This window comes from Aotus nancymaae, unplaced genomic scaffold, assembly GCF_030222135.1.
Source record: "Aotus nancymaae isolate 86718 unplaced genomic scaffold, 86718_ANA_hifiasm-v0.15.2.pri h1tg000033l, whole genome shotgun sequence".
NCBI lineage: Eukaryota > Metazoa > Chordata > Mammalia > Primates > Aotidae > Aotus > Aotus nancymaae.
The window spans coordinates 55,254,083-55,277,025 of record NW_026988447.1 but is presented as its reverse complement, the minus strand read 5'-3'; the positions used below and the strand labels follow the sequence as shown (position 1 = coordinate 55,277,025).

The following is a 22,943-nucleotide window of genomic DNA, read 5'->3' as shown; positions in this document are numbered from 1 at the left end:
TTGTCTTTGTATAATTCAATTATTTTGAGATGTCGTTTGAGCGTGTATAAATGTGTATCTGGGCAATAATTCTCCTTTCAGTAACTTTTCAGGTAAATACAGCTAAGTTTGCATAGTCATAAAGATCATTCAGGAAAAATGAGCATGAAAGCATCCAGACTATGGTAAAGAAAGTTTGTTCATTTTCATCAGTACCTGAAATCTTCTTTAAAAGATAATTATAAATCTTAGTTACCAAGAAATCCCAGTTTCTGATATTGCCTCTTGTGAGTTAACTTAGACAATCTGTAGACAGATTAGAAGGTACCATGGTAGAGTCTTGAATTAAAACAGCTTTAAAGTAGCTTGACACTAGAGAATAATTTATTTAATCTTTCTTCAGAAAGAACGTGTTTATCCAGAAATACTATTTGACCCAGCAATCCCATTACTGGGTATATACCGAAAGGATTAGAAATCATTTTATTATAATGAATGTTTGTTTATTGTACACGTATGTTTACTGTAGCACTAGTCACAATAGCAAAGACATGGAACCAACCCAAATGCCCATCAATGATAGACTGGATAAAGAAAATGTGGTACATATACACCATGGAATACTATGCAGCCGTAAAAAGGAATGAGATCCTGTCCTTGGCAGGGACGTGGATGAAGCTAGAAGCCATCATCCTTAGCAAACTAACACAGGAACAGAAAACCAAACACTGCATGTTCTCACTCATAAGTGGAAGCTGAACAATGAGAATACATGGACACGAGGAGGGGAACAACATATGCCGGGGCCTGTGGTGCGGAGACTGAGCAGAGGGAGAGCATAAGGACAAACAGCTAATGCATGTGGGGCTTACTACCTGGGTGACGGGTTGGTAAGTGCAGCAAACCACCAAGGCACACGTTTACCTATGTAACAAACCTGCACATTCTGCACATGTGTCCTGGAACTTAAAGTAAACAAAAATGTGTTTATCATTCTTTCAGGATTTTCTCTTGCAAACCCAAACCTGAATATACATAAGCAAGGGCTAGTTCTTGAAGAAACTGCCAGGATTACTCTCAACTAGACAGATTTTCTACAAGCACATTAATTCTGCTTCACTGGCCGACTGTTTTTAGGTCCAAGTTGCAAAAAGTGTCATGATTTCTGACAAGGACAAAAAACAGGCTTTCAATTTTCATCATGAGTCAGCAGGGAAGGACGGGGCACAAGTGACTTTTTAATGTATGTTTCTCTAAATGTACATATAAAGAAGTAAAACCTAACGGTCCTATGGAAATCAGAACTTTTGAAAAGAAGGCAAATGGAATGAATAAATATTACTTTTAAACTAAAACAAAAAGGCATTGAGTGATTTTTCTTTTAAAAATATACTCTAACAACTGCCTATTTCCATTTTTTTCAAAATAGAGCCTTTTACTCCAATGCTTCAGTGAGTTGAGATGAAGTTTTAAATTTTCAGCTGAGTAGTAACATTATATACTTATAAGTTGATCCCAATTTTAGGAAGCCATCATTAAGTAGAAACATAAACGTTTCAAAGATATCGTTGTTTCTTTAAAAACATAAAAGTCTAAAAATAAAAGTCTTTCTACATTTCCCTACGTTTCCAGAATATCTTCGTATCCTTATAGAACTCAATGGCACCTGTCTCCGTGAATGAAAGACCAAGATGATATAAATATACATAAGGAAAGGGATGGATACAAATCAATTTTCTTTATTCACTCTATTAGAAAGATAGGGCTTTAGGCCAGGCATGGTGGCTCATGCCTGTAATCCCGGCACTTTGGGAGGCTGAGGCAGGCGGATCACCTGAGGTCACGAGTTCAAGACCAGCCTGGCCAACATAGTGAAACCCCATCCCTATTTAAAAAAAATAAAAAAAAATTAGCCAAGCATGGTGGCACACACCTGTAGTCCCAGCTACTTGGGAGGCTAAGGCAGGAGAATCATTTGAACCTGGGAGGCAGAGGTTGCAGTGAGCCAAGATCGAGCCACTGTATTCCAGCCTGGGTGACAGAGTGAGACTCCATCTCAAAAAAAAAAAAAAAAAAAAAAAAAGGGATTTGGTTTATGGGTGATTTGTATTTTCTATTTGCATTTATGTGGATTATAAAAATAATGTATTTATTTTACAATAAAAATAAAACAATATGTAAGTTTTAATCAGAGTGACAGAAGGGAGAGAAAAGATTGGGAGCAAGAATTAGAGATTGAGAGAAGCTAATTTGCCCCAGTGATGGTCAAAACCAAAAACAGTCAAATCTTTTTTGTGAGACAGGGTCTTGCTCTGTTGCCCAGGCTGGAGTGCAATGGTATGATCTTGGCTCACTGCAACCTCCAAATCCCAGGCTTAAATGATTCTCCTGCCTCTGCCTCCCAAGTAGCTGGGACTACAGGTATCTACTGACATGCCCAGATAATTTTTATATTTTTTGTAGAGATGAGGTTTTGCTGTGTTGCCCAGGCTAGTCTCAAACTCCTGGATTCAAGTGATCCACCTGCCTCCGTCTCTCAAAGTGCTGAGATTACAGGTATGAGCCACTGCATCCGGCCCTCAGATCTTGGCCTGAGTGGAGCACAGTAAAACAAAGGGAGGGGCAAAGCTTGGAATGCCCACTAATGACAAATCAGTAACTCAGTTTTGCCCCTCGTTGACTTTTGGGAGGCCTCCCAAGGAAGTACACATATAGAGGGTAGTGAAAAATTTGATACCAATTTCTTCCAAACTTCTAACATACTGTCTGGTGCTGTGGAACAAGTTTAAGAGGATTCGGAGGTGTCATCTAACAACCATGTGTACACACATTCATATTTTCGAACTAAGCATTTTTATCAGCTAATCTTATGTGTTTCTCAAAGCGGTTTACTAACCACCTCCAACAGAACCTACGGCGTGCTTGCAAAGACAGATTTCCTCCTCCCAGGCTTTCTGAATCTAGAAGAGAAACCATAAAGTGTGTGCACTGAAGTAAGAGTCTCAGGTGATTTTTAAACTTGAGCTTGATCCACTATGTCATGCTTTTATCATGATGGTTTAGCTTCCTATCTTCATCCGCTCCCATCCAGAATCCCTCAGGACTCTTTGATTTCCTACCTCAAAGATAACATCACTGTTAACACATATCAAAATTAATTATATCCTACAAAGAATAAAATAATTCTGGCTAATATTATAATTACAAAAAAAAAAAGGTCAGTGCATTAAAAAAAGCAAAAACTTTGAAAAGAGAGGAAAAAGAAAAGGAAAAGTAGTAGACCATCTCTCCTCTATATACGTTAAGAGACACAGGACACGTGCACTGTTGTTGTCATAATACCACACCTCTAAGAAGGTAGGCCTGGCCGGGCGCGGTGGCTCATGCCTGTAATCCCTGCACTTTGGGAGGCCAAGGCAGGCGGATCACGAGGTCAAGAGATCAAGTCCATCCTGGCCAACATGGTGAAACCCGTCTGTACTAAAAATACAAAAATTAGCCAGGTATGGTGGCACATACCTGTAATCCCAGCTACTCAGGAGGCTGAGGCAGAAGAATCGCTTGAACCTGGGGGGCAGAGGTTGCAGTGAGCCAAGATCACACCACTGCACTCTAGCCTGGGTGACAGAGAGAGACTCTGTCTCAAAAAAAAGGAAGGTAAGCCTATGTCTCACTAAACTCCTAAAGCTTCTTCTCTATGGGAGAGACTAAGAAAAACATTAAATTAATCTAAAATTCCTTATCCTTTTTAAACGTAAAACTGAAACTTAGGAATAACATTTATTTTTCTTCGTAAGTTATGAGTTACATGAGGTGAAAGATAGTTTTCCAGGAATTGCTTTGAGGATGGTAGTTTAATGACAGAGATCGAAGATATTTACTTAAACTTTTCAAATCCTTTTGGTTTATGGTACAAAATTTTGCTGAATTATCTATCATGACTGAGAAGAATTTATCTGGGCTGAGAATAAGAAGATTTTTGATTCATTCATTCTTGCATACAGCTATTCAGTAAATATTTATTAAGGGCTATGTCCTGAGCATTGAGAATAGTTAACGAAACAGACACACTCCTTGGCACCCAGATATGTTTTGGGGAAAAACAGACAAGTAAACAGAAAAGCAGGGGAATAAAAATAAGGAAACAGGCCAGGCATGGTGGCTCACACCTGTAATCCCAACACTTTGGGAGACCAAGGCAGGAGGATGGCTGGAGCCTGGGAGTTCAAGACTGGCCTGGGCTATGCAGAGAGATCCTGTCTCAAAAAAATAAAAAAAAGTAAAATAAGGAAACATATGGGAGGAATCGTAACCCCATCTTGTTGGGTCAGAGAAGGCTTTCTGGAGACACACTCAGATAGGTTGAATATGAGCCTGGCAAAGGAAGTGAGAGGGAAGAGTATGGGCAAAGAGCCAGAGGCATGAGAAAGAAAGTACATTCAAACAACTCTAAGAAATTTAGAGCACTTGACCTTTAATTACAGAGTAAGTGGGAGAGGGCTGAGTTGAAGGCCCAAGAAGTTAAGTGGAAGCAGGATCATGAGGACTCTTAGAGGCCATGTTAAGATGTTTCTTTTTCATCTTAACAGCAATGGGTAGCCACTGAAGGTTTTTGTTTTGTTTTGTTTTTGTGGTTTTTTTTTTTGAGACAGAGTCTCACTCTGTCGCCAGACTGGAGTGCAATGGCACGATCTTGGCTCACTGCAATGTCTGCCTCCCAGGTTCAAGCGATTCTCCTGCCTCAGCCTCCCGAATAGCTGGGACTACAGGCACACGCCACCATGCCCAGCTAATTTTTGTACTTTTAGTAGAGATGGGGTTTCACCATGTTGGCCAGGATGGTTTTGATCTCTTGATCTCATGATCTGCCCGCCTCGACCTCCCAAAGTTCTGGGATTACAGGCGTGAGCCACCGCGCGGGGCTGCCACTGAAGGTTTTAAATGAATGAAGTCATGTGCTTGGATTTGTGATATATAAAGATCACTCACTGATGAAATGAAAGCTGGAACTTCAGTAAATCTGGTGGGAATGGCACAGGTTTTAGACAATGGCAGGGCGTGCAGCTGAGGATAAGGCAGGCGTCATGGGCAGTGAGGTTAAAGGAAATTCCTCCATCTGTACCCTCCCTACTGGAGTGTCAATTTCAGAGCAACTGGTTAAATGTTTTACACATATGGGTGTATGAAGTTAATCGGGTGCCTTCTACAAAGAGTTTCGCTCACACACTTATCTGTGAGCACTGGGCAACAGCAAGGTCTAATATTTCCTCATTTGTTTTGGTCCTTATCATGTTCTTAGATACAAAATTATGCTCCTCCCATCATGTGTCAACTACCAACACGCAACAATGTCAGTTTCAGGACTAAGTAAACAGCCATCCATATTTCCAACCAACCAGGCTAGTCTCGAACTCCTGGATTCAAGCGATCCACCTGCCTCCGTCTCTCAAAGTGCTGAGATTACAGGTATGAGCTACTGCATCCGGCCCTCAGATCTTGGCCTGAGTCTTCCTTTACAAGACAGAACTTGTAAAGGAAAGTTCTCAGCTCACTTGGAACGTGTTTTGGAAGATACAAGAAAGGCTGGATTGACAAGGATAGGTAAGTATGTAACTGAGCTACCAAGATTTTAGGTGGATGCAAAAGTTATTACGGTTTTGCCATTACTTTTGCACCAACCTACATATTCAGCACTCAAAGGCAAAGTAAACTTTTCAAAAGGACAGGCTTATCTTGCTTTTCGCAGCAGATTTAGTCCAGAAAAATTACGTAAACATCTTCTTTGAAAAAAACTAAATTGTATTTTGAAAACATTTGGGGAGCGTTCCTATTTAAGAAAAATTAATAATTATTTGTAAGGATTAAATAATTGTTATTGTTTTATATATTTCTGTTATTGTTTTAAATATTTTTCAAGTGAGGCACATTTATACTGGATTGCTTTCTTTTCTTACCAACTGAGAAGACAGGGTGTTACCTAGTGTCATCTGTTATCTCCTAAAAAGTCCTCGAGTCTCTCAAGAGATGCCTTAACACCAGGACAAATGTTATTGTAAGTGATACACCCCACAAGATGTTCTTTGATTGGAACCTGAGTTTCACTGGACTGGATCAATTGTGAGGCTAAGTATGGCAATATGACTGAATGTCCATCCACGATATCCATTTGCCTTGCTCCTTTTTAGAGATTAGTCTGCAATGAAGCTATGGCAATGATTACGAAAATAATATGGCCAGGTAGGGCTTCTGGGAAAGGTTTTTAAAACATACTGACTTGGCTGCATGTCCGTTTGGAGTTTTATTCCTTTGCTCTTCTCTTGCCTTCCTCGTCACAGACCTGATGCCTAGCAGCATTCATCTTACAGCAATGGGGCGGCACACACGAGAAAGAAAGACAACAGAGTAAAAGATGAAATCAGCTTAGTTTCCTGATAGAATCTTCCAGCTGGCTTGTTAGCTCTAGATTGTGTGCTCTGGACTTCTGTTGAGTGAGACAAGGCAGTTCCCATATATTATTAATATTCTATTTGTTGATTTTTCCATTATTTCCAGCCCAATCTTAATGCCCTAAATTTCAGTTAAAACTTCTCTGAATATAAGGCACCAAGTTTTGTTGCTACTGACAGTATGTGGGATTCTGTGGTCATTTAATAACATGGACTAGAACTAGCAAGCCAATTCGTCTAAAATGTAAATATACTGCAAGTGACATTTGTATAGCCTCCCTCCTCTATAAAGACGCTGAGCTGCCTGATCTGTGGGAGCTGTGTCAGTACCATAAGACAGCAGGCAAAAACAAAAAGCCCTGCGTACACTTTCTGGTCATTTTGGCCATAATTATTCTCATTTCATTATGCTTGATTGACCAAATATTAAAAATGACTGAACCAAGGATGCTAAAGCAGAACCAACACAGTAGCCCAAGGAAAAGTAACTTCCCAGAAAAATAGAAGGACAACGTTCTGTGAACAATTTTAGGCAAATTAAAGCGACATCGTAATAAGCAGTATTAAACCAAAGTGTCTGCCATCATCCATCTGGCCAGGGATTGGATAGTTCCCTTTAAGCAAAACATATTGTGTGGGCTGAGCACTGCAATAGCTACGGTGCTTACTCAGAAGCTCAACCTGTCTGGCAGGCTCCGGGATTCTCAGACTAGCTTATATGCACATGACCATCGTCATTTTAGGATATCAAAGACAGAACATATTTATCTGTGCATGAGTCTGTATTTAGGCATTGAAATGTATATAAATATAGGTAAGTACACATTTCTGCTCAAGAAAACATTATGTAAGTTTAACACATATAAAGATCATTAGCTACTTCTTTCTAACTCCCACTCCTATATAAAAGCTCTGGGTGTACTAGTTTATTTGAATATGAAAGAATTTTTTATAGTGAAGGAAGCCTCCTAAATGATCAATGCTTATACTGTATGTCACATCTGCACCTTGGACATTGGGCTGAAAATAATGAAGCACTTAGGAAATGTCTGCTGCATTGATGTTGCATTCCCTGTTGCTTCGCAGTATGATTCTAATGTACGTTGAGGGAAACTGAGTTACAGAGAGGTGGGACCCCTTTCAGGAGTCACCAGAAGGGCTAGAAGAGTTTGGGATGCTGAAATGCGGGGTTGTGTGGATTACTGTTTTAATTTGAACTATTCAAATGATCTGTTTATATTGATCAAAATTGGCCATAGAATCTCCAAATCCTCAAGTTCACGTTATGACAAATAGGCATCTCTTCGCTAGAAAAGTAAACTGCCTCTTTTATAAACAGGAGGATTTTTAGAATTATCAGTAACAAATCCAAGTTAACATAGTGTATGTGAACTTAAAAACATGAACAGGGCTCCAACTGGTTTACTTGTTTATTCAAAAACATTTACTGAATGCCTATAATATTCATAAATGTCATCTAGTTTTAAATAACAAAAATTTCTCTGGCAAAGTTGAGAAAAAAACTAAAAGCAAGAAATAAAATTTAAAAACTAAAGAAAAACAAAACCACAAACTCCAATGCTCTAGGTCCTGTGGTGGTGAGGAGGACCCAAGAATGAATATTAACAACAACCTAACTATCCTGTCATCCCCAGGATGACCTGGGGGTCCCACTTTAAGAAACACAAATCTCAAACTGCTCATCGTTTACTGAGATTTTTGAGTAAACAAAAGTCTATAATTCACTCTAAATATTCAGAGTGGTATGAAAAGGATAGGAGAAAAACATAAAGAAGACAGAAATTCTCTTGCTGAAATGGCTAGTTTTTAAGGCACGTTAGAATGGCCAGAGAAGAATGGGTGAAGAGGTGCTTCTGCAGGAGGAAAGCGGGGCACAGCCACTCGGGGGGTGTGGTGCAGTTTGAAGGACCTGGATTTCTGGGCTACAGGGGTCAGAAATGAGGGTGGAGAGTTAAGATAAGGTTGTATCTTGAATGACTTTTATGCTCAAATGGGGCTAGTTTGAACTTTATCCTGAAAATACAGGAAGCCACGAAGGGTTTTAAGTAAGGGAGGAGGAGCATGCTGAGATTAAATTTTTAGAAAGCCCGCTTTGGCAGTGGTAATACGAAGGGCAGATGGGAGGGGTGTGTGTAACCTGATAGAGACAGAGGCCAGCTAACTGCAGTTCTCCTCAAGAGAAGATGCTTAAGGTGGTGGCGGCAGAAAGATGGATGGCTCTGAAAGATGGTAACCCAAAATACAGTAATTATTCCATATATTTATTGAAATAAATTCAACAGAGAAAACAGAACAGAAAGGTCATGGCAGCTGATTTAACATGGGAGAGAGGCAAAAGAGAGGGTAAGGGATATACATGAGTGGGCAGTGTTAGTTTTTTTGGAGAATAAAGAAGTGGCATTTTAGAGGCTGGGGGCATTGGCTCATGCCTGTAAACCCAGCACTTTGGGAGGCTGAGGTAGACGGATCACTTGAGGTCAGGAGATAAGACCAGCCTGGCCAACAGAGTGAAACCCCAAAAAATACAAAAATACAAAAAATACAAAAATATTAGCTGAACTTGGTGGTGTGTGCCTACAATCCCAGCAATTTGGGAGAATGAGACAGGATGATCACTTGAATGCCACTGCACTCCAGCCTGAGCAACAGAGCAAGACTATCTGGAAAAAAAAAAAAGCATTTTAGTGTTTACTAGTAGATAGTTAATAGCAATGTAGGACTTACTCCCAGAGGTGGAAAGAAATATACAGGGTGGCCAGGTGTGGTGGCTCACGCCTGTAATCCCAGCACTTTGGGAGGCCGAGGCGGGTGGATGACTTGAGGTCAGGAGTTCGAAACCAGCCTGTCGAACATGGCGAAACCCTGTCTCTACTAAAAATACAAAATTAGCTGGACATGGTGGTGCATGCCTGTAATCCCAGCTACTCAGGAGGCTGAGGCAGGAGAATCACTTGAACCTGGGAGGTGGAGGTTATAGTGAGCCAAGACTGTGCCACTGCACTCCAGCCTGGGCAACAAGAGCAAAACTCCATCTCAAAAAAAAAAAAGAAAGAAAGAAAGAAAGAAAGGAAGAAATCTACAGGGTGTGGACCATAGAAATACCAGGGCTAAGGATATCTAGTTGGAAGTCGTCCATGTCTGGGTGGTGGTGGTTGAAGTCATGGACATGAATAAGGTCATCCAAGGGGAATATCTGAAGGTCAATACAGAACCTAATGGGAAGGGCAGGGAGCAGAGCATCACCACTTACCGAGGAGGTAGAAGAGAAACTAGCTAAGAAGATTAAGACGACAGAGCCAAGAGGGAAGAAGAAATCTAAGGTGCGTCATGGGACAGGGGTAGAGAAAAGAGTTAAGTGTCACCGAGCAAATCAAGTCAGATAAGGACTGATAAGAAGAGTGTTCTATTGTGACCTGCAGGCACAATCAAGGCCTAATGAGTCTATGAATGGATCATTCATTTCTCCAACAAATATTTATTGAAGTCTCTGCATGCCAGGAGTTAGGCAAATAAACCCCAAACCTCAAGGACAGCCTCATCCTATTGTGAAAGCATAGTGGAAACATGTAGCATTTCCTTACAAATGTTGTACTATATATTAATAAAAGCCATGAACTATAACGTATTTAACACTGACATTGCACTTGGGTAAATGGGAAGAGGTAAGGTGACATGCTTTGGGAAGATGAGGCTTGCGGGGGCGGGGATGTCACAGGTGTCAAGGGATCCTGAGGACAGGGAAGAAGGGGAGAAAAGGCATGAACCTTCTCATCTTGCTTAACCCTTCATTTAACTCCCAAATTTGTTTAGAGAGCAAAGTCCTAGGCTAAAGGGAAGTCATTATTTCCCAATATAATCTCTTTGGGTGTCAAAGAAGAAAATTAAGATACAAAAGAAAAAGTTAAATTCACCAAATGAAACTAGAATACTTCTAAGATAAACTAGAATATTTCTAGAATATTTCTGACTACCATTTATAGAAACAACTCACCTCATAGTTACTTAGGCAGGCACTGATTAAATGTCTATTACTTAAAGCCTCTCTGAAAATGTAACATCTGAACATCCAAAATGACAATTACTAGAAAGCCTGTTTACATACTTTTAGAAAAATAGAATAATAATATCCATAACACTTTAACACAGTACATTCTGTGATTACTTCATGTATCCATTCATTTGCTCAACAGATATTTATAGAGTTCTTGCTAAGGCTTACAGTTATTAAAAAGGTGAACTTGTGCTCATGAAGCCTACATCCTAGCAGGAGACAGAAATTAACAAATAACTCTGAGTATCTATTATAATGTTATAGTGTTATGTACAAAAATAAAACAGAGCAAATGGCCCAGGAATGACAAGCCTTCATTAGGTGTGGTGCTCAAGGAAGACCTCTCACTGTTAGTGGAGTAGAAATATATGAACATAAATGCTTGAAATGATGAGAGAACATATTTGACTGCGTAATTGATATCTGTTTCTGATCCCCACGATATAGTCTTCCTTCGATAAGCCATCACTGAGACCTACAAGTTGCCAGGCACCATTTTAAGCACGGGTTGGGAGGGATAGAACACTTCCTGCCCGCAGTGTGGGGGTTCAGTCAGGATGGTGGAAGAGATTGTAAAATTATAATAGTCACAAACCTTCTTGAGAAGACAGGGAAGAAGGTAAGAAACAAATCTTCTTGTGACTGTTGTAATTTTACAATCTCTCCCACCATCCTAACTGAACCCCACACCTCAGGAGTAAGTAGAACACATGGACGAATGTGATCAGTCATGAGAAAATGATATTTAAAACTTATGCTAATTCAGCTGATAGTGAGATTATTTCAGGCCTCTGGTGGGACATGTATTGTGGCAGGATAGAGAAGAGTAGAGATCGGGAAATATCACGTTACAGAATGAAAAAACAATATGAAACAAAGGTTAGAGAATGTTTGTCCAGAAAATGAGGATTATTGGCAGATGTGTTTACAATGTTTAAAAGGGATGATGTGAGCTGGGTGTGGTGGCTCATGCCTATAATCCCAGCACTTTGGGAGTTGAGGTAAGAGGATCACTTGAGGTCAGGAATTCGAGACCAGTCTGGACAACATAGCAAGACCTCATCGCTACAAAAAATTTTTAAATTATCTGGACTGGTTATGCAAGCTTATGGTCCCAGCTACTCAGGAGGCTGAGGTGGGAAGATTGAGCCCAGGAGTTCGAGGCTGCAGTGAGTTGTGATCACACCACCGCACTCCAGCCTGGGTGCCAGAGCAAGGCCCTGTCTCCAGAAAAAAAAGTGATGACGTGGGACATAAGGTGGAAGAGGAACCGTGAAAGGCCTTATATTCCAGGCTAAAAATGTGAGCACTTTCATTTTATGTATATCACAACCAGACCTATAAAATAGAACCTAGGATATTCCTTTATTATGTGGATGTATAACTGGTTGATGATAAGAGACTCCCCTTAAGACTAACAAGGAAGTCGTTTAAAGTAATCTGAAGGCACCTAATGAACGTGATTTATTAAGCTTCTACCAGAGTCCAGTGTTTCTTGAGATTTTTCAGAAACTACACTAAGAACTTGATGCTGATTTCTCCTTTACTCTTCACACCAACTTCACTAGGTGTGTGTACCATCCCCATTTGCAGATAAAGAAATGCAGCACATACTGCATTAAATAACTTTCCCAAATTTGCATAACTAGTAAAAAAAGGAGTTCTCAGTTCAAACTGGCTTCTGTATGACTTCAAAACCAAAGTCAGTAACTTGGAGGGCAAAAATTATAATTTAGTTGGCAAATATGAAACGAGGTTAGAAACACATGAAATGAAGCTGAATAGAAACACTTACAGGATAGCAGGGTAGTAGCCTAGAGAAAAAAGGCAGACACTAAAATTTTTTAAATAGGTAAGTTCAAGGGACAGGTAAAAAGACCTTAGCGGGGAAGAAGCCCATCAGCAGACGAACTGCAACCAAGCACTGTCCCTCTTTTCCTTCTCCTTTCTCCTCTTCTAGTAACTGACCACAATCAAGCCTGCCTAGAGGAACAATGAAGTAATCCTCCTATTATCAGCAATGGTCTGATCCAGTGCCAGCCACCACAGACAACTTGGTGTTCAGAGAAGATCCTCCAAGATGAACAAAGGGTCAAAATAAAAAATTCAGGAAGAGAGGAGATTGATCACAATTTCATGTAAGGCTTAGAAAGAACTGACCTTTACCTTCCTTAACATCTCAAGAACTTCCTTTGATTCATTGTGTGTTGAGCCTGTGTCAATCTAGTAAAAAAATGAATTATTTTTCCTCAACTTGGATATGTGATCAGGATAAATAATTAAGTCTGGATTCATATGAAAGATATGGTGGGCTTCTTAAAGCATTGGTCACAAAGACTGCATCTCCATAAACTGAGCTGCACTTGTTAGGATTCTAGGTATTTGAAATTTCTAGTGTTATTTTGGTCTCAGTTTTCTATATAAGTTTTCTCAAATTCCCATTTCACTTGTTGACATATCATGAATGACTCAAATGTTTTCCCTTGATTTGGAAATCACCCAGCATTAGAAATAGGAACATAAATATAATACTTCAAGTTTCAGATTTAAGCTTAATCAATTATAAAGTGTTTAAAGGCTGTGCTGAAAGTTCTTCTCAGTAGAATTCCTACAACTATGGGTTTGTATATAATAAAATGTTCGCTCTAAGTTGAATGCCTTGTTTAAAACTAGAAATGTGTAAGTAGTAATAAAGAAAATATGTCCTCCTCTAACCAAAGTAGGACTGATTACATATTCAGTTGACTGACAGATACAATCATCTAAATTAGGAGCAATCAGCACTTCCTTACAAACTAGTCTTGAGATATAGTCTTCCCATTGGCTTATGAATATTTTCTTTATTTACTCAGAATAAATACTCGGTAGGATCTGCCAGCCACCCCTAATTATACCAGCTGCACCCAGTGACCACAGTGAACCGTATTTTACATCCTAAATAACTGGTTCAAGGTAAGACGTGGTTTTCTGAGTTTCCTATCACCTTTGTGTTTCAAGTCCTCAGATGTTAATTTGTGAAGCTGCTGTTTCAGGCCAAACTAACAAAATTAGCAGGTGATCAACTACGCTATGTTCATTCGTATCCCTACGGAACACAGGTAGAAGTAGGGGAAGAGTGAGAAAGGTGGAAGTGGAGAAATAGAGGTCTGAAGAGAAAATTTTATCACAGAGATGTCTAGCTGTCTTCTGGGATTGTCTATTAAAGAGCTATGACACTCATGTAAATGCAGAATCACTCTCATGCTTCCTTGTTGGTTAGAAGGCCAAGGGTGCCATGGTAATACTACCAAACACACATCAAAGCTTGGCAGGAAAAATGGTACCTTTGGAAATTTTGTAATCCAGTACTAATTTCTTTGGTTTCGTTAGAAAACTGGAAAACCTTAAATTAGAAACTTTAAGTTAGAAACTTAGAAAGCTTCAAATTAGAATTTGTAGTTAAAAAGGTCAATTTTAGCTCCTTCCAGCATTAGAATTCGGCGATTCTCTGACTCTGAGCCCGGATTAAATTCAGCCCGCCTGAGTAGAAACCTAAGTAACTAGCTGGTTACCTTTAGTGAGCTTCCACTTTATAGCTACTTCCGCCTAAGAAGTTCACCATTGTGACTAACTTTCTTGCGGGCAAAGTTGGAAAACAGACATCAAAGTCAATCAGAAACGAAGCAAACTCACTTTCTACTGCCATTGTCAGTAGGTCCTTTTAAGATGATCCTCATCCAAGATTTGATAAGTTGTTTTGACTTTCATATAGATCTTATTATCCATGTCAGTTAAATTTATGCTTCCTCTAAATCTATCTAAATTAAAAAGGTAAAAAGCTAATGTTCAGTCTTATCAGATTTATCTTATTTATTAATAGAATGCAGATATTTTTTAACCATATAACAATAATAGTAATGATAGGACCATAAACGTGGATGGCCCTTTACAAGTCACTAACATTACATACATTCCTCAACAACACACTCTGAGGCCATCACAAACCTTCGGAAATAACACGATTGGCCACAGAACTCCCAGCCATCTAGCTTCATGGGCTCCCACTTTAATTTCAAAACAACAATACTGTGCACATTCATTTACATGATTAGGGCAGCGCTTAACTGTATCTCATGTAGTGCCTACGTCATTCTTCGGACAAACTTACTACCTTTTACAGACAAGAAAACTGGAGCTCAAAAACGGACTTACTTATAAATGGCTAATAAAGAGTAACTCTGGGTTCAAAGTGAGTCCAATTCTTTCTTCCACCTACAGATCCTGCTAAAGTCACTAAAGAAATGCATAGAGTAGTTCTTCCATGTTATTGCTTAAGCTTCTAAAGAGCGGTGACCTAATACAACATGGTCTATAATTTATTACCGATTTAACTACTTCACTAAGAAGTCACTTTTAACTTTTAGCTTGTAAAGTACGCCTAATAAATACCACTCAAATGGCAACCTCTTTCTTCATGGCCTTGTGGTTGTAAAGCAAGCTAGTAATATATGTCTGTGGATTTGTGCTAATAAAGTTCTACATACCTCATGAATTCCACAAATCCTATCGGGTATTTCTTATCTGATGGACCTTATGCTAGGTGCTGGATACACAGTGCCAAACAAGATGGGTACCAATGAGTCTCACAGAGCTTGTTTTATTGAAAAGAAAAGAGATACACACTAGCCAACAAGCAAATAATACTAACTATGATGTGTTCTGAAGGAAAACTAGAGTGTCGAAGAGACGGTGTCAGCAGGTAGAGGGGAGCTCTTTTAGATGGAGAATGCAAATGTCTCTCTAAAGACATGGAAATAAATTGAGATCACGAAAAATGAGAAATAGCCAGCCTTGAGAAGAGTGCAAGGAAGAATATTCCAGGGAAAAGAAAGTGCATACTGGAAAGCCTGAACACTAGAGCTTGGCATGTGCAAGGAGCTGAGCAATGGTCATTTTTTGTGTGGTAAGACAGCGAATGTGGGGCGTGGCGAATCCCACGCGGCTCTTACATGTGTCCCCAGACTCCTGTAGTTTCCATCAGACACAACCTGAATAACTGTGTTATAATCCAAAAACGATTACAGATGAAACATATAAAGATATTACACCCACAGTACCTAAGCCAAGGACACAGTAATCTATCTTTTCAATGAAGATCTGTATGAAGTTAGATTATTGTATATAATTATAGGTATTGATATAGATGCATCAGTGGGTATAGATAATGTGTCTTTGGTATAGAAAACGTTTTAAAGGGATATTAAAAGTTATCTTGCAGGGTTGGAGATTAGGGCAACTTTCATTTCTTTTTAATTTTAAGAAAAAAGTGATATTATGGGGAATTAGCATGTTTGTGGGAATATGCATTTTTTTAATTAAGAAAATAAACAACAAAATGAAGAAAATGTTTTTCTTCTATGAAAGCCTGGTTAGAAGAAATTTCAGCTGTTTAAACTTAAGGAGTGAAAAACATCAAATCCAAGAATGTTCTCTGGAACTGAGCCCAATACATCTTTATTTGAGTGAGAATTGGACACATTTCCATCCCCTTGGGGCTCCAGTCTGTCAATATTTTACTTTTCAGAGATAAAGAGACACATGTAGATCATCACAGTGACTTCAGTAACTTTCCTTCTCTTATTTATATTTATTTTATTTCTATCGTAGTTTTCCCTGTTAAGGACTTTTTTCTTTTCCCTTACATATATATTTTTAGAGAACAACGCACATACAAAAAATTCCTCTTGCTCTGCTAGATCTGCACTTTTTCTCTCACATATATCTCCATTGTTTGTCTTTTTTTAGACGTAGTTGGGAAGTGAAATAGAGAATTCCCATATAGCTGCCCTACTCTTCTCATTGACAGTGTTTTGATTGAACAGTTTTTACACAAAAGTCAGCTTTGTTTATCTAAGATTTTTTTTTTGGTTGGGATTTAACCTACCTCTGCCTCCCCTTTCCCAAGTCCACTTCAGCCAACCTCTCATTCAACAGGTACCAGCCTCTAACGTAACTAAAATAATGTCTACCATTACTGAATCTTGCTAGCAAAGAATCTCAAATTTTCCCACTTGGTTGTAAATTATTTTGTAACCTCTAGTATTTAAGGGGCCTTTGTCCTATCTAATCCCTTCCCTGGCAGGACACCTTATAGAACCTGCCCCTCACGCTAGGCATTAAGCACCTTCAGGGATGATGGCTGTGTCGTTGGTTTGCTTGGTATTCCCCACTGTTCCTGCCATGTGGTGATTATCTATGACCTCCCTAATCCCTGGGTGCCTTAGCTGGGACTGGCTCACATGCTTCTCAGGTTGCTGCTGGCTTTATAGTCCTTTACTGCCCATGCCACTTTGGAGATAGGCAGGGTTAGTACTTTTCTATATAAACTCCAAACTTGACTTTGTGTTTCACAGGAAAGTGAAAAAGTGGGGTCTCCTTTCTTTCCACAAGATGATAACCAGGGAAGCCTGGGGGCAGGGTTTATTTCTGCATCTGCAATGACCAGCGGCTTCCTGTTCCTTCCTTCCTAAACTTCTGTGTCAGATCCATATTAGTTTCTATCCCTTACTCTGCTTAAAAAAAAAAAAAAAGAATGGATATTGACTCTGAATTTCAAGTTCTTTTTAACTATATTGTTAATTTTTTTTGAGATGGGGTCTTGCTCTGTCGCCCAGGCTTAAGTGCAGTGGTGCAATCACAGCTCACTGCTTCAGTCTCCTGAGTAGCTGGGACTACAAGTACCATGCCAACACGCTTCTTTTTAATTTTTTAAATGGTTTTCTGCCTTCAATTCTAAGCACTTCTCAATTGTAACCAAGAGATAATACTTTTTATGAATTCTTAAAGTTATCAATAGATACTCAAAGTTTTAGCAAAGTCTAAGTGATATTAAGCTTATCCTTATTGCCCAAGTGACTTCAATGACTATTTGTTCACTGCAACCAAGGGTCATTTTAAAAAAAATGAACATATCAAAGTCCTCAAGAAATACCTAAAGGATAACAAAATCTAAATAATATTGTGCATATTCTTTTATTATTGTATTAGTCTGTTTTCACACTGCTGATAAAGACATACCCCAAGACTCGGCAATTTACAAAAGAAAGAGATTCATTGGACTTACAGTTCCACGTGGCTGGGGAGGCCTCACAATCATGATGGAAGGTGAAAGGCACATCTCACATGGCAGCAGACAAGAGAAGAGAGCTTGTTCAGGGAAACTCCCATTTTTAAATCTATCAGATCTCATGAACTCATTCACTTTCATGAGAACAGCGCAGGAAAGACCCACCCCCATAATTCCATCACCTCCCACTGGATTCCTCCCAAAACACGTGGGAATTCAAGATGAGATTTGGGTGGGGACACAGCCAAACCATATCAATTACCGACCCAAAGATCACCTCCTGGGCACCATAAAAATACGAGTACCAATAGTAAAACCTTCCGGAATGACCACTCAGTATTCTAATGCTTCTTAGATTAGCTCTTTGAATCTAAATAGATACTATATAAAGGAACATTTAACAATTACTTATTTAGTATGCAGCAATAATATTCCCTTTTTGGCCTTGGACTCTCTTTCTGTGTTTTATAACCTAGTTGAAGCACTTACAATTTAGTCTGAACAAACTATTAAGTTGTTTTATCCTCAATTTAGAGACTGTTAAGGTATTTTTTATGACCCACCACTGGTAATAAAATGTCTAATTTACTTGTTCTCATAACTCTTGATTTTGGAAAAACTTTGTCCATAAAAACTGATTCATCCTGAGGCATAAATGACTGATGGGTCTCCCTGCTCATCTTTAAAGTTGCATGGTTCTGACCCCTGAGAATACAGGAGAATCACCTTAAGAGTTTTGCAAAATACAATATTTGAGTGCTGCCTCCTAGAGAATCAGGTATGTCTGGAACATTGGTATTTTTAAAAGCTGCCTAGGTAACTCTAACCTTTGGCCCTATACATCTGAAGGATACCTACAATGCACCTGAAATATGCAACTGAAACCGCAGTTCCCTGGGACCACACATCAGAAAGGGGGTGTGTCAGAAGATCTAGTGGCCAGGAGGATGGAAGACCCAAGGCAGCACTACAGATCATGGAGAAAAACCCAGTGGGGAGGGGTGATCTGAACCTTAAGAATCACTAAGATTGTGCAGAAGTATTTGATCCCACAGCATTCATATTGTATTAGTGTAAAAAAACTTTTGGTACCCTGGGAACTGTAGACAAAATTTTAAAATACAAAAATTCAGCTGGTGTGGGAGAAGATACTTGAATCAGAATGACTACCACAGAGATAGTTTAGCCCTGGCTTGAGTAGCATCATTTCTCAACAGTCCTATAAGCTGCTTCTGCTTTTCTGATCATTTTTCTTTTGCCCACTTCTCAACCAGCATCATGCCAAAAAAACTGCCCACATTTTTCTTAGTGACTCAAATAGGAGCAGCAGCAGCAACAGTAGGGGCTCTGGGAAAGGGCTGTGTAAACCATGATTGTCACTCATCCCTGCCCATCCGCTTATTATCGGTAGCACTATGGTCTCTCTGCAGCTCTTATCAAATGCCAATGCCCTTTGTGTTCCATAGGCTAGTGGAGCTGGCAGTCTGACAACCAGAAAGGAAACCTGATAAGATTAGAGGTACTTTGCTTCCTATCCAATTTCTTCCTCATTGAGGGAGGAGGGGGGATGTTTTCTTTTCTCACTCAAATATCATAAAATTGATTCTGAAATAGAATCAATAGAGATCTAACAGAAACAGAAAGAAGCCAGGCATGATGGCACATGCCTGTAATCCCAGCTTACTTGAGAAACTGAGGTAGGAGGATTGTTTGAACCTGGAAATTCAAATCTATCCTGGCAACATAGTGAGACCCAGTCTCTTAAATTAATGAATTAAACAAATAAATATTTTATTTTAAAAAACAGGAAAAAAAAATTAGGGGGCCAGCCACAGTGGTTCACACCTGTAATGCTAGCACATTGGGAGGCTGAGGTGGGTGGATAGTTTGAGCTCAGCCTGGGCAACATGGCAAAACCCCGTCTCTACCAAAAATACATAAGTTAGCTGGACATGATGGACTACATGCCTGTGGTCCCCTATTCAGGAGGCTGAGTGAGGAGAATCACCTGAGCCTGGATTCTGCAGTCAGCTGAGATCACGCCACTGCATTCCATCCAGCCGGGCAACAGAGTTAGACCCTGTCTCAAAAAAAAAGCAAGAAGAGGCTGGACACAGTGGCTTACACCTATAATCCCAGCACTTTGGAAGGCTAAGGCAGGTGAGTCATGAAGTCAGGAGTTCGAGACCAGCCTGGCCAACATGGTGAAACCCCTGTTTCTACTAAAGATACAAAACATTAGCTGGGCATGGTAATGCACACCTGTAATTCCAGCTACTTAGGAGGTTGAGGCAGGAGAATCACTTGAATCTGGGAGGTGGAGGTTGCAGTGAACTGAGATCACTCCATTGCACTCCAGCCTGGGTGACAGGGCAAGAATCCGTCTCAAAAAAAAAGAAAAGAAAAGAAAAGAAAAGAAAAGAAAAAATTTGTGATATTCAGAAGGTTGTTTCCTGACTGAATCCCCCAAACTGTCATTAGCATTCCAATATAATATTTTTTCTTTATTTTTTTCCCGACTAGGAGTCCTCAGAATTTTTTTTCACTTTTTTATCTTTAATTTTCTCTACAAATAAAGTTACCACATCCCTAGAGTTACTATTTCCGCTATAGCGAATGGAGAATGCACTTGTTGGTGGGGTGAGAAATAGTGGCACAGGGCTGGTTATGCACTTCCCCCGGGAAGTAGTAGGTCTGTGGTCGCACAACTCTGGAGAATTTCATCTTCCCAGAAAAGCAATACATTGCTGGATGCAAATAGTTTAAATTGCCACTGTTAGATCCACACATTTCTTGCATGTCTGTTGTTGTATTTTTTTTAAAAAAGCATCACTATTTAAGGTGTTTTTGCTTCTTTTGTCACATTGTAAAAAAAATACAACCCAGATGTTATACAGGTTTTACAGATCTGAAAACAGGCTTGATGCTTCTGTGACTTGGGTGGTGTATAAATCGTACGTGGTGGTGCTGGAACTTGCAGCACTTCTTACACCTTGCAGCACACCCTACTGTTGTGTTATATACTTCTTGCCATTCTCCAGGCTTCTGTTTCATAGCATGGACTGGACTTTGAAAACAAAAAGGTTTTGATTTCCAGGTGTATTTTTTTTTTTTTTGAGATGGAGTCTTGCTCTGTCACCAGGCTGGAGTACAGTGGCGCAATCTCGGCTCACTGCAACCTCCGTCTCCTGGGTTCAAGCGACTCTTCTGCCTCAATCTCCCTATCCAAGTGTATGTTTTAAGAGTACTAATTGAGCCAGGCGCAGTGGCTCACACCCGTAATCCCAGCATTTTGGGAGGCTGAGGAGGGCGGATCACCTGAGGTCAGGAGTTCGAGACCAGCCTAGCCAATGTGGTGAAACGCTGTCTCTTAAAAAAAAAGTACTAATTGAATTTCCATTTTTACTCCAGGTTTAAAAACTATGTATTTTTTTTTCATTTATTTATGTTTCTAAATAAAGTCCTCTGTTGGCTGAACATGGTGGCTCATTCCTGTAATCCCAGCACTTTGGGAAGCTGAAGCAGGCAGATTACCTGAGGTCAGGAGTTCGAGGCCAGCCTGGCCAACATGGTGAAATCCCATTTCTATTAAAAATACAAAAATTAGCTGGGCGTGGTGGCAGGCACCCGTAATCCCAGCTACTCAGAAGGCTGAGGCAGGAGAATTGCTTAAATCAGAGGGCGGAGGTTGCAGTGAGTTGAGATCATGCCATTGCACTCCAGCCTGAGTGACAAGAGTGAGACTTCATCTCAAAAAATAATAAAATAAATAAATAAATAAAAATGAAATAAAGTCCTCTGTCACGCAAATTACTTAGTAAAAGTCTGCTGGTGACTCTCACTGAGAGAATAACCGTCCTGCCAATTTGGCAGCACATGACTGAGATTTCCATTTCTCTTAAGAACTAGAACGTGAAAACTCACTGCGACATATTAGTGGTCTGATGTATGATGCCAAGCTCATCTTCTACCTTCAGCTCTGCTCTACCAAATGTCGTTTGTTTCCGGGATCTTCGCAGTCCAGGGAACTTCATCTGCAACATCCCGCCCCTTACTAACTTAGTAATGTCCAGGGGTTAAAGGAAATTTGCCTTACCTATTTAACAGGAATTAACAGGGTTAATCTTGCACCCTTTCTGAAAAGAATTTACAAACATTGCAGACAGTCTTATCTATCCCTGTCTAAACTGTGGAATTACTGCCATTTAATATAATCAGTCTACTCAGTTTGCTTAAGGAATTTTTGACAAAACAGTTAAATGAATTAATGGAATAATCAGGAAGTTCAAGTCTCCAATAGAGAGCAAGAATGAACTCTTGCTCTCTGGATAATCAAATTGGGCCTTCCTCCTTCAGGTAGATCATGTCATTTCCTCATTCATACTAAATAGGTAAAGAACATAATTACTGAATTCAACTTCTAGTTAATTCCTTCTTTGATCACTGAGTATCCTTTGGCTGGAACCTTTGTTGGCTATGCTGCCATTTTTTCCAATTATCATCAGTCCTACAACATATCAGTCCATCAATATAACTCATCTTTAAATTGTGGTTTTGCCCTCTCAAGAAGTTATTAATTATACCAATGCTAAATCTTCTAAAATGCTTGTTGACTTGTTGATTATCCCCCATGCAATTCCCCTTCCCCGTCCCTAGGCACATAAGGAATGGCTCTTTGCTAAGTTCCACAGATCCTTGAATCTACCAATTAGAAGCTAATAGCCTACCTCTCTACCATGAAGGAACTATGGGCTGGAACATAATAGATGTTGACTTATAATTTCTTAGAATATTGTGTAAGAAACATCAAACTCCTGATTCCAGGATATGCCAAAGACGCATCAATAAAAAACCAAACCAAACCAAACCAAGAAAAACCTCATTTGGCATTGCCAGATGTGGCACATCTCATCAAGGTCAGTTCAAATAAATAGAAATGAGATTTCCACCAAACTAGACTCTAGTGCTTTTTTTTTTTTTTTTAACTTATCTTTACCATAAATTTTTTAATGGATCCTTTGAGATTTTTGATGCATGATATTTATCATCCAATTACTTCATTAGTTCAATTTTTTTTTTTAATGGTATTCTTGTATCTGAGGATAAGGTCAGAAAATTTCATGCTCTCATTTCATGCTGATTTTCAGAAGAAAAATGTTAGTTTTGTATAGAAATAACCCATCCTAAGAAATATAAGATATTTCTTATTATATTTCTTATGTATTTCTTAGAATGATAAGGTATTCAAAGGGTGGTGATAACCAGCACTTTCAGTCAGCATTATCTAAGAATAAGAATCTGTGTTTCTACATACAGATCTCCTAAAAAAGAATCTGCACTT

General features: G+C 39.4%; 1 protein-coding gene across 2 annotated transcripts in view; it reads right to left on the bottom strand.

Annotated features, from left to right (window-relative positions):
- Nucleotides 1-22,943, bottom strand: part of ELOVL6 (ELOVL fatty acid elongase 6) — a 145,507-nt gene that overhangs the window by 66,153 nt on the left and 56,411 nt on the right. The window contains exon 1 of one of the 2 annotated variants that reach the window (XM_064384002.1): nt 17,600-17,653. The exons of the other annotated variant lie outside the window; for it this stretch is intronic. The gene's annotated coding sequence lies outside the window, so the exon portion shown is untranslated. Of the gene's footprint in view, nt 1-17,599; nt 17,654-22,943 lie in introns of those variants that run through there. 2 annotated transcript variants of the gene reach the window in all.